The sequence below is a fragment of the Salvelinus namaycush genome, chromosome 29 (genome assembly GCF_016432855.1).
Source record: "Salvelinus namaycush isolate Seneca chromosome 29, SaNama_1.0, whole genome shotgun sequence".
In the NCBI taxonomy this organism is placed as follows: domain Eukaryota; kingdom Metazoa; phylum Chordata; class Actinopteri; order Salmoniformes; family Salmonidae; genus Salvelinus; species Salvelinus namaycush.
In genome coordinates this window covers 29,646,309-29,669,439 of record NC_052335.1, presented here as the reverse complement: position 1 = coordinate 29,669,439, position 23,131 = coordinate 29,646,309, and positions in this window count along the sequence as shown.

The following is a 23,131-nucleotide window of genomic DNA, read 5'->3' as shown; positions in this document are numbered from 1 at the left end:
AAATAAAGATATAAATAGCCACTAACCAAGAAAAAACTTCATCAGATGCCAGTCTGATAACATATTTATTGTATAGCATAGGTTTTGTTAGAAAAATGTGCATATTTCAGGTATAAATCATAGTTTGCCATTGCAGCCACCATCACAAATCTCACCAAAGCGACTAGAATTACTACAGAGAGCAACGTGTATTACCAATTTACTCATCATAAAACATTTCTTAAAAATACACAGCGCATAGCAATGGAAAGACACAGATCTTTGAATTCAGACAATATTTCAGATTCTCTAAGTGTTTTACAGCGAAAACACAATAAATCGTTATATTAGCATACCACATGTGCAAACGTTACCCGAGCATTGATTCAAGCCAAAGAGAGCGATAACGTTATCATCGCCAAAATATATTAATTTTTTCACTAACCTTCTCAGAATTCTTCCGATGACACTCCTGTAACATCATATTACACAATCCATATAGAGTTTGATCGAAAATGTGCATATTTAGCGGCACAAATCGTGCTTACACAATGGAAATAATGTCCAACTACTCAAGCAATCTGCCCGGCGCCATCTTGAAAAGACACCTATTTTTATCGAAAACTATTCATAAACTTGACTAAAAAAATAAAAGTTGGACAGCAATTGAAAGACAAATTAGTTCTTAATGCAATCGCTGAATTACATTTCTAAAATTATCCTTACTGTGCAATACAGGGTTCGCCAAAGCGAAGCTACACAAAAAAAAATGGCGATATATGCGTTTAACATTTTTCAACAGAACAACGATTTATCATCATAAATAGTTCTTACTATGAGCTGATCTTCCATCAGAATCTTGGGCAATGTATCCTTTCTCCGGTCTAATCGTCTTTTGGTCGAAAGATGTCCTCTTGTCCTGTCGAAATGGCCACTAACGTTCGGCATCAACAGGAAAAGTGTCCAGCTCTTCAAAGTGCGTCACAAAGAAATGCCTCAAAATCTCACTAAACGGATATAAATTGCTATAAAACGGTTTAAATTAACTACCTTATGATGTCTTTAACACCTATAACGAATAAAAATATGACCGGGGATATAGAAGTGCCTAAACCTAAGCTTGGAAGGAGGCCAGTCCGACGACCACTCTGCGTCTAGCGCACTGTTGAAAAGGACGGTCTTTCCGCTCCAGGGTCTATTTATAGAGCCCAGATTGCGCAATCCACTCCATTCAAAATCTCCCCGCTTACTGACATCTAGAGGAAGGCGTAGGCAGTGTTTGTAGCATCATAGCATTCACAGGGACTTATGAACTGACCTGGGAGCAGGGGCCAAGATTTCTGAAATCTCACTCCCTGGCAGGAAAAGTGCTGTAGAATGAGTTCTGTTTCACTCAGAGACATAATTCCAACTGTTTTAGAAACTAGAGAGTGTTTTCTATCCAATAATAACAATAATATGCATATTGTATGAGCAAGAATTGAGTACTAGGCAGTTTAATTTGGAGACCAATTTTCGCTAAGTCGAAACAGCACCCCCTATATCCCCAAGAAGTTAATGGGGGTGTATTCTTCCCTTCTTTTCAGTATCTCTCCCGCGTAGTCATGATCAAAGAACACTTGTTGGCCTTGGAAGTTAACAGGCTTTTTCCAGGTTGCATGTAAGACTTTCTCTTTGACTGAGAATTTTAGGAACCGTACTACTATGGATCTTGGTGGGGCGCCGCTGGGGGGGTTTGAGGCCAGAGCTCGGTGTGCTCTCTCGATTCCCAGGTCAGTGTCGTCTTCAAGTATGTCCTTGAATAGACCCTCCACGAAGTTGGGCATAGTCTTTTTCTGCGCCCTCTACTACGTTATAAAGTCTAATGTTGTTTCGACGTGAGAAACCTTCGAGTTCTGTCACTTTTGCCTGTAGTGTGTGTTGGCTTTTCAGTGACTGTTCAAGTATTTCCTTGACTGCGGAGTTCCATGTGTCCGTTTCCCCAATGCGCTGTTCTGCGTCCCCCATTCTTGTAGATATGCTGTGAAGTTCTAATTTGTTTTCTTCCAGTTTCTGGTTAATGTCCTTCTTGAACTCATTTAGTTATTTTCTTACATCTTCTCGGAGTTCCTCTCGTAAGCCTGTGAGCGCCTCGCGCAATTCCTCCTTCATCACCTCACGAAATGAGGGTTCTTTTGCTGCTGCTATCTTATTTGTGCTAGCATTAGCCATTTCGGGTTCATCGACGATTATATCTTCTGCTGTCTTGTTAGCTGTTGTTGTAGCTCCGCGACCTTTTCCTATTTTTCCCTTTTCCATTTTGCGTAAGTTATTATAATGCTCAGAGTAAATACTTGAATTTAGGGGGGGAAATACCCAACCGATGTGCAGTACGAAAAACTAGGCAGCCATTTCCTAAGTTGCGTCACCGGAAGCCTGGTTAGTTTTAGTTTTACGACTTTGTGGCTGTGCCAACTAGTGAACAGAGCTTCCTCCAGAACAAGATTCATGACAACAACAAAAAATGCTAAACTGTCCACGCACACACACACACACACACTTGAGGGATTGTCAGACCTAAGTAAGGGACAGGTCATGGTATAACCATATCTATGGGGCGTACTTCAATATTCTGTCTACATGCAAAGCTAAAGTCGGAAAGTCTTTTAGCTTTGTATAGAAATGAAAGACTAGTAAGATTAAACAGAGCTGTACTCTAATTCCATGTTTAGCACAGTAGGATAAAACACAGAACAGTCTGTTTGATGGAAAATGTACAATCACACTACTGTACAGTACTACTGTGGTGTTGATATTTTTTCTCTACTGCCTTTGTTCTGCTTAGTGTCTTCCCACTGGGCAAAAACTGGTTGAATCATTGTTGTTTCTACATTTTAACCCCAGAAAATTACGTTGAAAATTATTGGATTTGCAAAAAGCCATTAATGTAAGGGCATTTCGTATTTTTTCACCCCACATTTTTTGTTGATTTCATGTTGAATTCACGTTACTGGACAACTCAACCAAATGTAAATCAAAACTAGACGTTGAACTGACGTCTGTGCCCAGTGGGTTAGTTGCAGATGAAATGGCATTCTATTCCCTATATAGTGCACTACTTTGACCAGAGCCTTACTGTATGCCTTTTTGCTCTAGGGTGGAGTTTCCCCTAAGTACAGATCTAGGATCAGCTTCCCTTAACCAGCAGTGGGGAAAATGCAAAACTGACCCAAGATCAGCATCTAGGGGCAAAATTCCTCATTCAGTAGGCTATAGATCATCCTAGAGAGAGGAATATGGCCAAAACTGTGGTCCTCTCCTCATCTCCTCACAAGGGCAATGCATCAAACAGACAAGCCTATCAATGGCTGCACTTGAGTTCCATCCAAGATGATTAAGTGTAATTAATCTAAATACTTAGTGAGGTGTGTTGTGCTGTGTCATTTATCATGCTTATGTAATATCATATTTACCAGCCATATGGGGACTGAGGTGGCGGTGGTGACGTTGTCATTAGTGTACTGCTTGTTGTTTGGGGTTTTGGGCTGGGTTTCTGTACAGCACTCTGTGACATCTGCTGATGTAAAAAGGCCTTTATAAATAAATTGGAATGATTGATACTTCTGTCCAGCTAATCTCTCCTTGATGGGTCCTGAACATAGAAATAGAATCGCTATCATTGACTTGAATAGAGATCTTACTCTAGTAATGCTATTTCTATGGTCCTCAATGCCTTAGTACAGTTGAAACTGATGAAGTAATAGTAAATCCACAGAAATATAATTACTAGAATGGGCATCCCTATTCAAGTCAATGATGCGTTTACCAGTCAAAATGCCATAGTCAGAGGTTCCAAGTTTGTTCTAGTTACTTCTATGGGTACAGCTCTCTTGACTCTACATATGTGTTTGCAAAACAATGCCAATCGGAGGCCAACATAATCCTTCGTCATTTATTATTATTTATTCAATTGGAAATGTTATATTTTTTTATTATTTTTATTACTTGATTTATTTTTCGGTAAAAACATTTGTACAGTTCAAAACAATTAAAAAGCACAAAGAAACCCGGAGGAAAACACACTCATTTCCAATGTGGTCCTCGGTGTAAGACAAGGTTCTAATAATTAATATAGTGAACAAAATAATCATTACTTATGTTACCATTATTTTTTACACCAACAAATCTTTCAATGGACTGAAGCATAATATCTCTCTTTAATTGTCCAATGCAGGTAGCTCCACTCACCACGTTCAGATATAGGATCTTGATTTGATCACTCTGTCACACCCTGACCTTAGAGAGCCTTTTTATGTCTCTATTTGGTTTGGTCAGGGTGTGATTTGGGGTGGGCATTCTATGTTTTGTTTTCTATGTTTCTTTATTTCTATGTTTTGGCCGGGTATGGTTCTCAATCAGGGACAGCTGTCTATCGTTACCTCTGATTGGGAACCATACTTAGGTAGCCCTTTTCCCCTCCTTTCAATGTGGGTAGTTAACTTTGTTTGTGGCACTAATGCCCTGTAAGCTTCACGGTTGTTTTGTTGGCGACATTTTAAATAAAGAGGAAAATTTCCCCTACCACGCTGCACCTTGGTCTTCTTCCAGCATCAGCCGTGACACACTCTTTTGTTGCTGAGAAGGAAATGCAAACTTGTAGCGTATTCAATGTTTAAAAAGGCTTCTGAAGTTTGTAATTTCAGCTTTAAAATGTTGGACTTGATTTGCCCTCATGAAAAATATATCAAACCCTACAAAAAATGTCCATGAATTATACAGATAATAATTTACATTTCCTGCTGCAGGATTATGTTATTGCTGTAGCAAACTGTCTCAAATTAAGATCCTACACCTGTAGTGCAACCATATAGTTATATATGAGTACTAAAGAGAAGAATACTAAACGGGCCATATGTACGGGTGAGGGTGCCATTAAGCTCTATGGTGCCATACTTATAAACCCACATTACACACTCATTTGATGGGCTTCTCACGACTAAAATAACAGAGGCTGTGTCCCAAAAATAAAAACGTTCCCTTCAGAGTGCACTAATTTTGACCACGGACTATAGGACTCTGGTCAAAAGTAGTGCACTATATAGGGAATAGGGTGCCATTTGGGACATACCCTGACTTCATCGTATTGTATTTGCCTCTAACCTATAGAAAGAAGGTTCCAGGTGGTCCCACACATAACATTTTAGATGTTTCATTTACAGACTACTCATCAGCATTCAAAACTGTATGGTACAAACAGCTGGTGCAATGAAATATATATTATTGCCAGTAATAAAACGTGCAAATGCCAGATTAAGTGATATTTTGTATAGCCTCGTTAATTTAAAAAGGTCAATGGAAAATAATTTATTAGAGGAAACATGGGAGGACAGTTATATTAGTTGCTAAGGTGACAGAGGTAACTGTTTCTGTCTTTGTCAGAGGTTCAACTGAAAACACAGTATGTGTCCCAAATGGCAACCTATTCCCTCAAATCAAATCAAATTTTATTAGCCACATACACATGGTTAGCAGATGTTAATGCGAGTGTAGTGAAATGCTTGTGCTTCTAGTTCCGACAGTGCAGTAATATCTAACAAGTAATCTAACAATTCCCCAACAACTACCTAAAACACACAAATCAAAAAGGGGGAATGAGAATATGTACATATAAATATATGGATGAGAGATGTCCAAGCGACATAGGCAAGGTGCAATAAATGGTATAAAATAAAGTATATACATATGATATGAGTAATGTAAGCTATGTAGGCATTATTTAAAGTGGCATTGTTTAGAGTGACTAGGGATCAATTTATTAAAGTGGCCAGTGATTGGGTCTCAATGTAGGCAGCAGCCTCTCTGAGTTAATGATTGCTCTTTAGCAGTCTGATGGCCTTGAGATAGAAGCTGTTTTTCAGTCTATCGGTCCCAGCTTTGATGCACCTGTACTGACCTCGCCTTCTGGATGGTAACGGTGTGAACAGGCAGTGGTTTGGGTGGATGTTGTCCTTGATGATATTTTTGGCCTTCCTGTGACATCGGGTGCTGTAGGTGTTATGGAGGGCAGGTAGTTTGCCCCCAGTGATGCGTTCTGCAGACCACACCACCCTCTGGAGAGCCTTGTGGTTGAGGGCGGTGTAGTTGCCGTACCAGACTGTGATATAGCTCGACAGGATGCGGTCGATTGTGCATCTGTAAACGTTTGTCAGGGTTTTGGGTGACAAGCCAAAGTTCTTCAGCCTCCTGAGGTTGAAGAGGTGCTGTTGCGCCTTCTTTACCACACTGTCTGTGGTGGTGGACCATTTCAGTTTGTCTGTGATGTGTACGCCGAGGAACTTAAAACTTTCCACCTTCTCCACTGCTTCTCCACAACCGCCTCGCTTCGCGTTCCTAGGAAAATATGCAGTATTTTGTTTTTTTACGTGTTATTTCTTACATTGGTACCCCAGGTAATCTTAGGTTTTATTACATACAGTCGGGAGGAACTACTGGATATAAGAGCAACGTCAACTCACCATCATTACAACCAGGAATACGACTTTCCTGAAGCGGATCTGTCACGTTCTGACCATAGTTCTTGTGTGTTTTACTTGTTTTAGTGTTGGTCAGGACGTGAGCTGGGTGGGCATTCTATGTTGTGTGTCTAGTTTGTCTGTTTCTATGTTTGGCCTAATATGGTTCTCAATCAGAGGCAGGTGTTTTGTGTTGTCTCTGATTGGGAATCATATTTAGGTGGCTTGTTTTGTGTTGGGGTTTGTGGGTGTTTGTTTCCTGTCTTTGTGTTCGTTTCACCAGAGAGGACTGTTTCGGTTTGCCACGTTTGTTATTTTTTATTTTGTAAGTGTTCACGTTATTCGTCTTGATTAAATCATGTTGAGCACAAACTACGCTGCGTCTTGGTCCGATCCCTGCTTACACCTCCTCTTCAGACGAAGAGGAGGAAGGCTGCCGTTACAGAACCACCCACCAAACTCGGACCAAGCAGCGTAGTAACGGGCAGCAGCGACAGCAGCAACAGCGGCCCATTACATAGGACTCCTGGACATGGGAGGAAATTCTGGAGGGTAAGGGACACTGGGCTAAGATTGGAGAATATCGCCGCTCTCGTGAAGAGCTGGAGGCAGCTAAAGCCGAGGAGCGGTGGTATGAGGAGGCAGCACGGAAGCGTGGCTGGAAGCCCGAGAAGAAACCCCCAAAAGTTATTGGGGGGGGGGTTAAAGGGGAGTGTGGCGAAGTCAGGTAGGAGACCTGCGCCCACTTCCTGTGCTTACCGTGGAGAGCGAGAGTACGGGCAGACACCGTGTTATGCGGAAGAGCGCACGGTGTCTCCTGTACGGGTACATAGCCCGGTGCGGTACATCCCAGCTCCACGTATCGGCCGGGCTAGATTGAGCATTGAGCCAGGTGCCATGAAGCCGGCTCAACGCTTCTGGTCTCCAGTGCGTCTCCTCGGGCCGGTGTACATGGCACCAGCCTTACGCATGGTGTCCCCGGTTCGCCAGCACAGCCCAGTGCGGGTTATTCCACCTCCCCGCACTGGTCGGGCTACGGGGAGCATTCAACCAGGTAAGGTTGGACAGGCTCGGTGCTCAAGGGAGCCAGTACGCCTTCACGGTCCGGTATATCCGGTGCCACCTCCTCGCTCCAGTCCAGTACCACCAGTGCCAACACCACGCACCAGGCTTCCTGTGCATCTCCAGAACTCTGTTCCTCCTCCACGCACTCTCCCTGTGGTGCGTGTCTCCAGCCCGGTACCACCAGTTCCGGCAACACGCACCAAGCCTACTGTGCGTATCCAGAGCCCTGTACGCACTGTTGTTCTCCCCGCACTAGCCTTGAGGTGCGTAGCTACAGCCCGGTACCACCAGTTCCGGCACCACGCACCAGGCCTATAGTGCGCCTTGAGAGTCCAGTGTGCCCTGTTCCTGCTCCCCGCACTCGCCTAGTGATGCGTGTCTCCAGTCCGGTACCACCAGTTCCGGCACCACGCACCAGGCCTACTGTGCACCTCAGCAGGTCAGAGTCGGCCCTCTGCCCAGCGCCGCCTGCGCTGCCCGTCTGTCCAGCGCCGCCCGCACTGCCCGTCTGCCCAGCGCCGCCTGCGCTGCCCGTCTGCCCAGCGCCGTCTGAGCTGCCTGCCTGCCCAGCGCCATCTGAGCTGCCTGTCTGCCCAGCGCCGTCTGAGCTGCCCGCCTGCCCAGCGCCATCTGAGCTGCCCGCCTGCCCAGCGCCATCTGAGCTGCCTGCCTGCCCAGCGCCATCTGAGCCGTCAGAGCCGCCCGTCTGTCCTGAGGCGTCAGAGCCGCCCGTCTGTCCCGAGCCGTTAGAGCCGTCCGTCAGTCAGGAGCCGCTAGAGCCGTCCATCAGTCAGGAGCCGCCAGAGCCGCCCGCAAGTCAGGAGCTGCCAGAGCCGCCCGCCAGTCAGGAGCTGCTAGAGCCGCCCGCCAGTCAGGAGATGATAGAGCCGCCCGCCAGTCAGGAGCTGCCGGAGCCGCCCGCCAGTCAGGAGCTGCCAGAGCCGCCCGCCAGTCAGGAGCTGCCGGAGCCGCCCGCCAGTCAGGAGCGACCAGAGTCGCCCGCCAGTCATGAGCTGCCCGCCATTCATGAGCTGCCCGCCATTCATGAGCTGCCCGCCAGTCATGAGCTGCCCTCCAGTCATGAGCTGCCCTCCAGTCATGAGCTGCCCTCCAGTCATGAGCTGCCCTCCAGTCCGGAGCTGCCATTCAGTCCGGAGCTGCCATTCAGTCCGGAGCTGCCATTCAGTCCGGAGCTGCCATTAGTCCGGAGCTGCCCTTCAGTCCGGAGCTGCCTCTCTGTCCGGAGCTGCCCTTCAGTCCGGAGCTGCACCTCTGTCCTGAGCTTCCTCTATGTCTAACGCTAACCTCTCTGTCTTAAGCTACCTCTCTGTCATAAGCTACCTCTCTGTCATGAGCTGTCCCTCAGTCCGGAGGAGTTTCCTCAGTCTAGTGGGGACCTTTGTGAAGGTTCCTAGGCCAAGGTCGGTGGCGAGGGTCGCCACTCAAAGGACGCTAAGGAGGGGGACAAAGACAATGGTGGAGTGGGATCCTCGTCCAGCGCCGGAGCCGCCACCGCGGACAGATGCCCACCCAGACCCTCCCCTAGAGTTTTAGGTTTTGCGGCCGGAGTCCGCACCTTGTGGGGGGGGGGGGGGGGGGGGGGGGGGTACTGTCACGCCCTGACCAGAGTTTGCTTTGTATGTTTTATGTTTTGGTTGGTTATTGTCTATGTCTATACGTTGGTTGCTTGTGTCTGCACTTTCGTTTTATAGCGTCACGTTCGTTTTGTTGTTTTTGTAAGTTCGTTTATTGTTTTTGTCTTCGTTTAATAAATCAAGTATGTATTCATCAAACCACGCTGTGCTTTGGTCCGATCCTTACTCCTCCTCAGACGAGGAGGATTACGACGTTCGTGACACCTGGTGGCTGAACCGATTCCGACAACATATTCCTAGAGAGCCATGTTTCCGTGAAACAGAGAATGTTACAATCTCTGATGCCTCTCTGGAAGGCAACCCTTGCTCGAATATTGTCTATCTTGTTGTCAAGAGACTTGAAATTGGCGAGTGCACTGTTTTTGATAAGGGCCCATAGGGACGGTGTCATTGAGAGTAGAGAATAGCGAGTGTGTGTCGACGTGCCTGCGTACATACATAGGTGTGTGTGTGCGTACGTACATAAGTGTGTGTGTGCGTACGTACATAGGTGTGTGTCTGTGTGTGCATGCTCGTATGTGCATACACAGATCACTGATGAAGGATTTTGAGGCTGATTCCCTGACCTGTCAATGTTTTTAATTTGCTGTTTTATGATTTTGTTATACTCTTGTGAATTTTATGGTTTTTACCAGATTACTTGTAGTTTTTCATGTTGTCTGTCTATAATTGTGTAATGACTTGCTGCTGCCTATCTTGGCCAGGACGCTCTTGAAAAAGAGATTTCAAATCTCAATGAACCCTTCCCTAAATAAAGGTTAAATGAAAATAAAAAATATATGTGTGCGTGGGTACATGTGCATGTACTTCAGTAAATGTTTATGCTTTTATGGGGTCGTGGCCTGGCCAGTTGGGTCCCACAACTCAAATCAAACTTTAAGTTTGAGATCAAGGGGAAAGGACAGTGGACTCCTAACTGTAGTGCTATGGCAGGAGGATATAATGCCACTATACTTGTAAAAGTCAAACTCTTGGGGTGGACAGACGTCTCTCGGGTCCTCTTTGACAGCGATTGTCAGACTAGTGTACAGCAGTGGAGAACTGAGAAGAAGTTGGATAGATTGCATGAGGTAATTTTTTTTAATGGTCCTCTTCCAATGACCCATATACATGTATAGGAGCAGAACAGAATACAGGAGGAAGGTGCTTTCTGCAGGTTAGAGGGAAAATACTCTGGGATACAATGTGGCAGCTCTCATTCTTGATCAACGGTTCCATGCTGCAGTGGTGTGTCATGATGTCGGCAGCATATTACAACGCCGAGCTCTAAACCAAGACACAATCTGTGTGAGCAAACACACCATAACATTTCAGGGGAAGAGTACAATTATAATCTGCACAGCAATTTATAATGTTACTTTCATCTATTCAAAATGTTAGATCACAGCATCGTCTCTTACCGAGAGGAAAACGCTACCCTAAGTAATCAATCCAACTTATGCTGCCTGTACATGTTCTGTTAGATCATAAGTCGACCACTAGAACATGTTCTGTTAGATAAGGAGACGACCACTAGTACATGTTCTGTTAGATAAGGAGATGACGGCTAGTACATGTTCTGTTAGATCATAAGTCGACCACTAGAACATGTTCTGTTAGATAAGGAGACGACCACTAGAACATGTTCTGTTAGATAAGGAGACGACCACTAGTACATGTTCTGTTAGATAAGGAGACGTAGGCTAGTACATGTTCTGTTAGATAAGGAGACGACCACTAGTACATGTTCTGTTAGATAAGGAGACGACCGCTAGAACATGTTCTGTTAGATAAGGAGATGACGGCTAGTACATGTTCTGTTAGATAAGGAGACGACCGCTAGTAGATGTTCTGTTAGATAAGGAGACGACCACTAGTACATGTTCTGTTAGATAAGGAGACGACCACTAGAACATGTTCTGTTAGATAAGGAGATGACCACTAGTACATGTTCTGTTAGATAAGGAGACGACCGCTAGTACATGTTCTGTTAGATAAGGAGACGACCACTAGTACATGTTCTGTTAGATAAGGAGACGACCACTAGTACATGTTCTGTTAGATAAGGAGATGACCACTAGTACATGTTCTGTTAGATAAGGAGACGGCCGCTAGTAGATGTTCTGTTAGATAAGGAGACGACCACTAGTACATGTTCTGTTAGATAAGGAGACGACCACTAGAACATGTTCTGTTAAATAAGGAGACGACCACTAGAACATGTTCTGTTAAATAAGGAGACGACCACTAGTACATGTTCTGTTAGATAAGGAGACGACCACTAGAACATGTTCTGTTAAATAAGGAGACGACCACTAGAACATGTTCTGTTAAATAAGGAGACGACCACTAGAACATGTTCTGTTAAATAAGGAGACGACCACTAGTACATGTTCTGTTAAATAAGGAGACGACCACTAGAACATGTTCTGTTAAATAAGGAGACGACCACTAGAACATGTTCTGTTAAATAAGGAGACGACCACTAGAACATGTTCTGTTAAATAAGGAGACGACCGCTAGTACATGTTCTGTTAGATAAGGAGATGACCACTAGTACATGTACTGTTAGATAAGGAGATGACCGCTAGTACATGTTCTGTTAGATAAGGAGACGACTACTAGTACATGTTCTGTTAGATAAGGAGATGACCACTAGTACATCTTCTGTTAGATAAGGAGACTACCGCTAGTACATGTTCTGTTAGATAAGGAGACGCCCACTAGTACATGTTCTGTTAGATAAGGAGACGACCACTAGAACATGTTCTGTTAAATAAGGAGACGACCACTAGTACATGTTCTGTTAGATAAGGAGACGACCACTAGTACATGTTCTGTTAGATAAGGAGACGACCACTAGTACACGTTCTGTTAGATAAGGAGATGACCACTAGTACATGTTCTGTTAGATAAGGAGACGACCGCTAGTAGATGTTCTGTTAGATAAGGAGATGACCACTAGTACATGTTCTGTTAGATAAGGAGACGGCCGCTAGTAGATGTTCTGTTAGATAAGGAGACGACCACTGGAACATGTTCTGTTAAATAAGGAGACGACCACTAGTACATGTTCTGTTAGATAAGGAGACGACCACTAGTACATGTTCTGTTAGATAAGGAGACGACCACTAGTACATGTTCTGTTAGATAAGGAGACGACCACTAGTACATGTTCTGTTAGATAAGGAGACGACCGCTAGTAGATGTTCTGTTAGATAAGGAGACGACCACTAGTACATGTTCTGTTAGATAAGGAGACGACCACTAGAACATGTTCTGTTAAATAAGGAGACGACCACTAGAACATGTTCTGTTAAATAAGGAGACGACCACTAGTACATGTTCTGTTAGATAAGGAGACGACCGCTAGTTTATGTTCTGTTAGATAAGGTGACGACCACTAGCACATGTTCTGTTAGATAAGGAGACGACCACTAGTACATGTTCTGTTAGATAAGGAGACGACCACTAGTACATGTTCTGTTAGATAAGGAGATGACCACTAGTACATGTTCTGTTAGATAAGGAGACGACCACTAGAACATGTTCTGTTAAATAAGGAGACGACCACTAGTACATGTTCTGTTAGATAAGGAGATGACCACTAGTACATGTTCTGTTAGATAAGGAGACGACCGCTAGTACATGTTCTGTTAGATAAGGAGACGACCACTAGTACATGTTCTGTTAGATAAGGAGATGACCACTAGTACATCTTCTGTTAGATAAGGAGACGACCGCTAGTAGATGTTCTGTTAGATAAGGAGACGACCAATAGTACATGTTCTGTTAGATAAGGAGACGACCACTAGAACATGTTCTGTTAAATAAGGAGACGACCACTAGTACATGTTCTGTTAGATAAGGAGACGACCACTAGTACATGTTCTGTTAGATAAGGAGACGACCGCTAGTAGATGTTCTGTTAGATAAGGAGACGACCACTAGTACATGTTCTGTTAGATAAGGAGACGACCACTAGAACATGTTCTGTTAGATAAGGAGACGACCACTAGTACATGTTCTGTTAGATAAGGAGACGACCGCTAGTAGATGTTCTGTTAGATAAGGAGACGACCACTAGTACATGTTCTGTTAGATAAGGAGATGACCACTAGTACATGTTCTGTTAGATAAGGAGACGACCGCTAGTAGATGTTCTGTTAGATAAGGAGACGACCACTAGTACATGTTCTGTTAGATAAGGAGACGACCACTAGAACATGTTCTGTTAAATAAGGAGACGACCACTAGTACATGTTCTGTTAGATAAGGAGACGACCACTAGTACATGTTCTGTTAGATAAGGAGACGACCACTAGTACATGTTCTGTTAGATAAGGTGACGACCACTAGCACATGTTCTGTTAGATAAGGAGACGACCACTAGTACACGTTCTGTTAGATAAGGAGATGACCAGTAGTACATGTTCTGTTAGATAAGGAGACGACCACTAGCACATGTTCTGTTAGATAAGGAGACGACCACTAGTACATGTTCTGTTAGATAAGGAGACGACCACTAGTACATGTTCTGTTAGATAAGGAGATGAACACTAAAACATGTTCTGTTAGATAAGGAGACGACCGCTAGTACATGTTCTGTTAGATAAGGTGACGACCACTAGCACATGTTCTGTTAAATAAGGAGACGACCACTAGTACATGTTCTGTTAGATAAGGAGACGACCACTAGTACATGTTCTGTTAGATAAGGAGATGACCACTAGTACATGTTCTGTTAGATAAGGAGACGACCGCTAGTAGATGTTCTGTTAGATAAGGAGACGACCACTAGTACATGTTCTGTTAGATAAGGAGACGACCACTAGTACATGTTCTGTTAGATAAGGAGACGACCACTAGAACATGTTCTGTTAAATAAGGAGACGACCACTAGTACATGTTCTGTTAGATAAGGAGACGACCACTAGTACATGTTCTGTTAGATAAGGAGACGACCACTAGTACATGTTCTGTTAGATAAGGAGACGACCACTAGTACATGTTCTGTTAGATAAGGAGACGACCGCTAGTAGATGTTCTGTTAGATAAGGAGACGACCACTAGTACATGTTCTGTTAGATAAGGAGACGACCACTAGAACATGTTCTGTTAAATAACGAGACGACCACTAGAACATGTTCTGTTAAATAAGGAGACGACCACTAGTACATGTTCTGTTAGATAAGGAGACGACCACTAGAACATGTTCTGTTAGATAAGGAGACGACCGCTAGTACATGTTCTGTTAGATAAGGTGACGACCACTAGCACATGTTCTGTTAGATAAGGAGACGACCACTAGTACATGTTCTGTTAGATAAGGAGACGACCACTAGTACATGTTCTGTTAGATAAGGAGATGACCACTAGTACATGTTCTGTTAGATAAGGAGACGACCACTAGAACATGTTCTGTTAAATAAGGAGACGACCGCTAGTACATGTTCTGTTAGATAAGGAGATGACCACTAGTACATGTTCTGTTAGATAAGGAGACGACCGCTAGTACATGTTCTGTTAGATAAGGAGACGACCACTAGTACATGTTCTGTTAGATAAGGAGATGACCACTAGTACATCTTCTGTTAGATAAGGAGACGACCGCTAGTAGATGTTCTGTTAGATAAGGAGACGACCACTAGTACATGTTCTGTTAGATAAGGAGACGACCACTAGAACATGTTCTGTTAAATAAGGAGACGACCACTAGTACATGTTCTGTTAGATAAGGAGACGACCACTAGTACATGTTCTGTTAGATAAGGAGACGACCGCTAGTAGATGTTCTGTTAGATAAGGAGACGACCACTAGTACATGTTCTGTTAGATAAGGAGAGGACCACTAGTACATGTTCTGTTAGATAAGGAGACGACCACTAGTACATGTTCTGTTAGATAAGGAGATGACCACTAGTACATGTTCTGTTAGATAAGGAGACGACCGCTAGTACATGTTCTGTTAGATAAGGAGACGACCACTAGTACATGTTCTGTTAGATAAGGAGACGACCGCTAGTAGATGTTCTGTTAGATAAGGAGACGACCACTAGTACATGTTCTGTTAGATAAGGAGACGACCGCTAGTAGATGTTCTGTTAGATAAGGAGACGACCACTAGTACATGTTCTGTTAGATAAGGAGATGACCACTAGTACATGTTCTGTTAGATAAGGAGACGACCGCTAGTAGATGTTCTGTTAGATAAGGAGACGACCACTAGTACATGTTCTGCTAGATAAGGAGACGACCACTAGAACATGTTCTGTTAGATAAGGAGATGACCACTAGTACATCTTCTGTTAGATAAGGAGACGACCGCTAGTAGATGTTCTGTTAGATAAGGAGACGACCACTAGTACATGTTCTGTTAGATAAGGAGACGACCACTAGAACATGTTCTGTTAAATAAGGAGACGACCACTAGTACATGTTCTGTTAGATAAGGAGACGACCACTAGTACATGTTCTGTTAGATAAGGAGACGACCGCTAGTAGATGTTCTGTTAGATAAGGAGACGACCACTAGTACATGTTCTGTTAGATAAGGAGAGGACCACTAGTACATGTTCTGTTAGATAAGGAGACGACCACTAGTACATGTTCTGTTAGATAAGGAGATGACCACTAGTACATGTTCTGTTAGATAAGGAGACGACCGCTAGTACATGTTCTGTTAGATAAGGAGACGACCACTAGTACATGTTCTGTTAGATAAGGAGACGACCGCTAGTAGATGTTCTGTTAGATAAGGAGACGACCACTAGTACATGTTCTGTTAGATAAGGAGACGACCGCTAGTAGATGTTCTGTTAGATAAGGAGACGACCACTAGTACATGTTCTGTTAGATAAGGAGATGACCACTAGTACATGTTCTGTTAGATAAGGAGACGACCGCTAGTAGATGTTCTGTTAGATAAGGAGACGACCACTAGTACATGTTCTGCTAGATAAGGAGACGACCACTAGAACATGTTCTGTTAAATAAGGAGACGACCACTAGTACATGTTCTGTTAGATAAGGAGACGACCACTAGTACATGTTCTGTTAGATAAGGAGATGACCACTAGTACATGTTCTGTTAGATAAGGAGACGACCACTAGTACATGTTCTGTTAGATAAGGAGACGACCACTAGTACATGTGCTGTTAGATAAGGAGATGACCACTAGTACATGTTCTGTTAGATAAGGAGACGACCACTAGTACACGTTCTGTTAGATAAGGAGATGACCAGTAGTACATGTTCTGTTAGATAAGGTGACGACCACTAGCACATGTTCTGTTAGATAAGGAGACGACCACTAGTACATGTTCTGTTAGATAAGGAGACGACCACTAGTACATGTTCTGTTAGATAAGGAGATGAACACTAAAACATGTTCTGTTAGATAAGGAGACGACCGCTAGTACATGTTCTATTAGATAAGGTGACGACCACTAGCACATGTTCTGTTAAATAAGGAGACGACCGCTAGTACATGTTCTGTTAAATAAGGAGACGACCGCTAGTACATGTTCTGTTAGATAAGGAGACGACCACTAGTACATGTTCTGTTAGATAAGGAGATGACCACTAGAACATGTTCTGTTAAATAAGGAGACGACCACTAGTACATGTTCTGTTAGATAAAGAGACGACCACTAGTACATGTTCTGTTAGATAAGGAGACGACCACTATTACATGTTTTGTTAGATAAGGAGACGACCGCTAGTAGATGTTCTGTTAGATAAGGAGACGACCACTAGTACATGTTCTGTTAGATAAGGAGACGACCACTAGAACATGTTCTGTTAGATAAGGAGACGACCACTAGTACATGTTCTGTTAGATAAGGAGACGACCGCTAGTAGATGTTCTGTTAGATAAGGAGACGACCACTAGTACATGTTCTGTTAGATAAGGAGACGACCACTAGAACATGTTCTGTTAGATAAGGAGATGACCACTAGTACATGTTCTGTTAGATAAGGAGACGACCGCTAGTACATGTTCTTTTAGATAAGGAGAGGACCACTAGTACATGTTCTGTTAGATAAGGAGATGACCACTAGTACATGTTCTGTTAGATAAGGAGATGACCACTAGTACATGTTCTGTTAGATAAGGAGACGACCGCTAGTACATGTTCTGTTAGATAAGGAGACGACCACTAGTACATGTTCTGTTAGATAAGGAGACGACCGCTAGTAGATGTTCTGTTAGATAAGGAGACGACCACTAGTACATGTTCTGTTAGATAAGGAGATGACCACTAGTACATGTTCTGTTAGATAAGGAGACGACCGCTAGTAGATGTTCTGTTAGACCGCTAGTAGATGTTCTGTTAGATCGTTAATATCCAAGGTGGCTTAGCAGTTCAGACGTCTTTTTCCGTTTTGTCGTGTCGTGTCCTGTATGTATATATATTTACACCTTTTCTTCACATATCTTTAATTTATTTTATTATCCAAGAACTCAACTACAAAAGCTTTCCTGCAAAAGCTTTCCTGCAACCCGCTTCACCAATTACAATAAGTATTATTTACCTCAATCTGAAAATCCATCGTGGAAGATAGCCAGGGGCTAATTCAGAAGCTAGCCTGAAAGCTAACCAGAAGCTACTCCGATAGCTAGCCAGAAGCTAATCTGTAGCTGCCCCGAAATTAGCCGGTTTGCTGGCTAGCGTTGGTGTTTCAGCTGCCCACGTTTTGCGGTCATCAGCTATTCCTTTAGCTCGATAATCTACCGGCACTTTTGTGCAACGCGACTCGGACCGGAGGATTCCGGGACTTTTTTTTTTCTCTCAGTTTCCCCGGATTCCAACCGCAGGCTCTGAACACTTGCACCTTGATTTCGCAGCTAGCTAGCTGCATACCGTGTGACTATTGGCTTACGTCGACCCCGGAGCAAACTCAAATCATGCTGGAGCTAGCCAGCTGAGGAGTTCCATCACCATCCGGACCCGTTTCTTTTGTTGCTGCTGCAGATACGGAACCCCACCGGGCCTTCACGACTGACTGCCGACGTTATCTGCCCGAGGGATTTATCCAACCGGCACCTCCGTCCCGACGTTACCTGAACGCTCATCTGAGGCCCGCTAATCGTTAGCTGTCTTATCGGCTGCTATCTGAACAAAACCCCACTACACGGAACCTACCGACGGAAACGCACGAGGTATCTACAAACAGACCTCCATCCTATGCTGCTACCGATAGCCATATACCCGGCCAGCTGTCTGGATCGCCACGACCCCAACCAACCTCTACTCACTGGACCCTTATTGATCACTCGATTAAGCATGCCTCTCCTTAATGTAAATATGCCTTGTCCATTGCTGTTCTGGTTAGTGTTTATTGGCTTATTTCACTGTAGAGATTCTAGCCCTGCTCTCTATACCATATCCAACCTCTCAGTTCCACCACCCACATATGCGATGACATCACCTGGTTTCAATGATGTTTCTAGAGACAAGATCTCTCTCATCATCACTCAATACCTAGGTTTACCTCCACTGTATTCACATCCTACCATACCTTTGTCTGTACATTATTCCTTTAAACTATTTTATCGCCCCCAGAAACTTCCTTTTACTCTCTGCTCTAATAGCTCTAGGCGACCAATTCTCATAGCTTTTAGCCGTACCCTCATCCTACTTCTCCTCTGTTCCTCTGGTGATGTAGAGGTGAATCCAGGCCCTGCAGTACCTGGCTCCACTCCTATTCCCCAGGCGCTCTCTTTTGATGACTTCTGTAACCGTAATAGCCTTGGCTTCATGCATGTTAACATTAGAAGCCTCCTCCCTAAGTTTGTTTTGTTCACTGCTTTAGCACACTCTACCAACCCGGATGTTTTAGCCGTGTCTGAATCCTGGCTTAGAAAGACCACCAAAAATTCAGACATTTTTATCCCCAATTACAATATTTTCAGACAAGATAGAACGGCCAAAGGGGGCGGTGTTGCAATCTACTGCAAAGACTGCCTGCAGAGTTCTGTTATACTATCCAGGTCTGTTCCCAAACAATTTGAACTTCTACTTTTAAAAATCCACCTCTCTAAAAACAAGTCTCTCACCGTTGCCGCCTGCTATAGACCACCCTCTGCCCCCAGCTGTGCTCTGGACACTATATGTGAACTGATTGCCCCCCATCTATCTTCAGAGCTCGTGCTGCTAGGCGACCTAAATTTGAACATGCTCAACACCCCAGCCACCCTACAATCTAAGCTTGATGCCCTCAATCTCACACAAATTATCAATGAACCTACCAGGTACCACCCCAATTCCGTAAACACGGGTACCCTCATAGATATCATCCTAACAAACTTGCCCTCCAAATACACCTCTGCTGTTTTCAACCAAGATCTCAGCGATCACTGCCTCATTGCCTGCATCCGTAATGGGTCAGCGGTCAAACGACCTCCACTCATCACTGTCAAACGCTCCCTGAAACACTTCAGCGAGCAGGCCTTCCTAATCGACCTGGCCGGGGTATCCTGGAAGGATATTGATCTCATCCCGTCAGTAGAGGATGCCTGGTCATTTTTTAAAAATGCCTTCCTCACCATCTTGAATAAGCATGCCCCATTCAAGAAATTTAGAACCAGGAACAGATATAGCCCTTGGTTCTCTCCTGACCTGACTGCCCTTAACCAACAGAAAAACATCCTATGGCGTTCTGCATTAGCATCGAACAGCCCCCGTGATATGCAACTTTTCAGGGAAGCCAGAAACCAATATACACAGGCAGTTAGAACAGCCAAGGCTAGCTTTTTCAAGCAGAAATTTGCTTCCTGCAACACAAATTCAAAAAAGTTCTGGGACACCGTAAAGTCCATGGAGAATAAGAACACCTCCTCCCAGCTTCCAACCGCTCTGAAGATAGGAAACACTGTCACCACCGACAAATCCACTATAATTGAGAATTTCAATAAGCATTTTTCTACGGCTGGCCATGCTTTCCACCTGGCTACCCCTACCCCGGACAACAGCACTGCCCTCCCCTCTGCTACTCGCCCAAGCCTTCCCCATTTCTCTTTCTCCCAAATACAGTCAGCTGATGTTCTTAATGAGCTGCAAAATCTGGACCCTTACAAATCAGCCGGGCTAGATAATCTGGACCCTTTCTTTCTAAAACTATCTGCTGAAATTGTTGCCACCCCTATTACTAGCCTCTTCAACCTCTCTTTCGTGTCGTCTGAGATCCCCAAAGATTGGAAAGCAGCTGCGGTTATCCCCCTCTTCAAAGGGGGGGACACCCTTGACCCTAACTGCTACAGACCTATATCTATCCTACCCTGCCTTTCTAAGGTCTTCGAAAGCCAAGTCAACAAACAGATTACCGACCATTTCGAATCACACCACACCTTCTCCGCTATGCAATCTGGTTTCAGAGCTGGTCATGGGTGCACCTCAGCCACGCTCAAGGTCATAAACGATATCGTAACCGCCATCGATAGGAAACAATACTGTGCAGCCGTATTCATTGACCTGGCCAAGGCTTTTGACTCTGTCAATCACCACATCCTCATTGGCAGACTCGACAGCCTTGGTTTCTCTAATGATTGCCTCGCCTGGTTCACCAACTACTTCTCTGATAGAGTTCAGTGTGTCAAATCGGAGGGTCTGTTGTCCGGGCCTCTGGCAGTCTCTATGGGGGTGCCACAGGGTTCAATTCTTGGACCGACTCTGTTCTCTGTTTACATCAATGATGTCGCTCTTGCTGCTGGTGATTCTCTGATCCACCTCTACGCAGACGACACTATTCTGTATACTTCTGGCCCTTCTTTTGACACTGTGTTAACAACCCTCCAGGCGAGCTTCAATGCCATACAACTCTCCTTCCGTGGCCTCCAACTGCTCTTAAATACAAGTAAAACCAAATGCATGCTCTTCAACCGATCGCTGCCTGCTCCTGCCCGCCTGTCCAACATCACTACTTTGGACGGCTCTGACTTAGAATATGTGGACAACTACAAATACCTAGGTGTCTGGTTAGACTGTAAACTCTCCTTCCAGACCCACATCAAACATCTCCAATCCAAAGTCAAATCTAGAATTGGCTTCCTATTCCGCAACAAAGCATCCTTTACTCATGCTGCCAAACATACCCTTGTAAAACTGACCATCCTACCAATCCTCGACTTCGGTGATGTCATTTACAAAATAGCCTCCAAAACCCTACTCAATAAATTGGATGCAGTCTATCACAGTGCCATCCGTTTTGTCACCAAAGCCCCATATACTACCCACCACTGCGACCTGTACACTCTCGTTGGCTGGCCCTCGCTTCATACTCGTCGCCAAACCCACTGGTTCCAGGTCATCTACAAGACCCTGCTAGGTAAAGTCCCCCCTTATCTCAGCTCGCTGGTCACCATAGCAGCACCTACCTGTAGCACGCGCTCCAGCAGGTATATCTCTCTAGTCACCCCCAAAACCAATTCTTCCTTTGGACGCCTCTCCTTCCAGTTCTCTGCTGCCAATGACTGGAACGAACTACAAAAATCTCTGAAACTGGAAACACCTATCTCCCTCACTAGCTTTAAGCACCAGCTGTCAGAGCAGCTCATAGATTACTGCACCTGTACATAACCCATCTACAATTTAGCCCAAACAACTACCTCTTTACCTACTGTATTTATTTATTAATTTATTTTGCTCCTTTGCACCCCATTATTTCTGTCTCTACTTTGCACTTTCTTCCAATGCAAACCAACCATTCCAGTGTTTTTTTAGTTTTTATTTTACTTGCTGTGTTGTACTCACTTCGCCTCCATGGCCTTTTTATATTTTTATTTATTTATACATATATCTGTTTGCCTTCACCTCCCTTATCTCACCTCACTTGCTCACATTGTATATAGACTTATTTTTTTTCACTGTATTATTGACTATATGTTTGTTTTTACTCCATGTGTAACTATGTGTTGTTGTATGTGTCGAACTGCTTTGCTTTATCTTGGCCAGGTCGCAATTGTAAATGAGAACGTGTTCTCAATTTGCCTACCTGGTTAAATAAAGGTTAAATAAAAATAAAATAAATAAGGAGACGACCACTAGAACATGTTCTGTTAAATAAGGAGACGACCACTAGTACATGTTCTGTTAGATAAGGAGACGACCACTAGTACATGTTCTGTTAGATAAGGAGACGACCACTAGTACATGTTCTGTTAGATAAGGTGACGACCACTAGCACATGTTCTGTTAGATAAGGAGACGACCACTAGTACACGTTCTGTTAGATAAGGAGATGACCAGTAGTACATGTTCTGTTAGATAAGGAGACAACCACTAGCACATGTTCTGTTAGATAAGGAGACGACCACTAGTACATGTTCTGTTAGATAAGGAGACGACCACTAGTACATGTTCTGTTAGATAAGGAGATGAACACTAAAACATGTTCTGTTAGATAAGGAGACGACCGCTAGTACATGTTCTGTTAGATAAGGTGACGACCACTAGCACATGTTCTGTTAAATAAGGAGACGACCGCTAGTACATGTTCTGTTAGATAAGGAGACGACCACTAGTACATGTTCTGTTAGATAAGGAGATGACCACTAGTACATGTTCTGTTAGATAAGGAGACGACCGCTAGTAGATGTTCTGTTAGATAAGGAGATGAACACTAAAACATGTTCTGTTAGATAAGGAGACGACCGCTAGTACATGTTCTGTTAGATAAGGTGACGACCACTAGCACATGTTCTGTTAAATAAGGAGACGACCGCTAGTACATGTTCTGTTAGATAAGGAGACGACCACTAGTACATGTTCTGTTAGATAAGGAGATGACCACTAGTACATGTTCTGTTAGATAAGGAGACGACCGCTAGTACATGTTCTGTTAGATAAGGAGATGAACACTAAAACATGTTCTGTTAGATAAGGAGACGACCGCTAGTACATGTTCTGTTAGATAAGGTGACGACCACTAGCACTGTTCTGTTAAATAAGGAGACACCG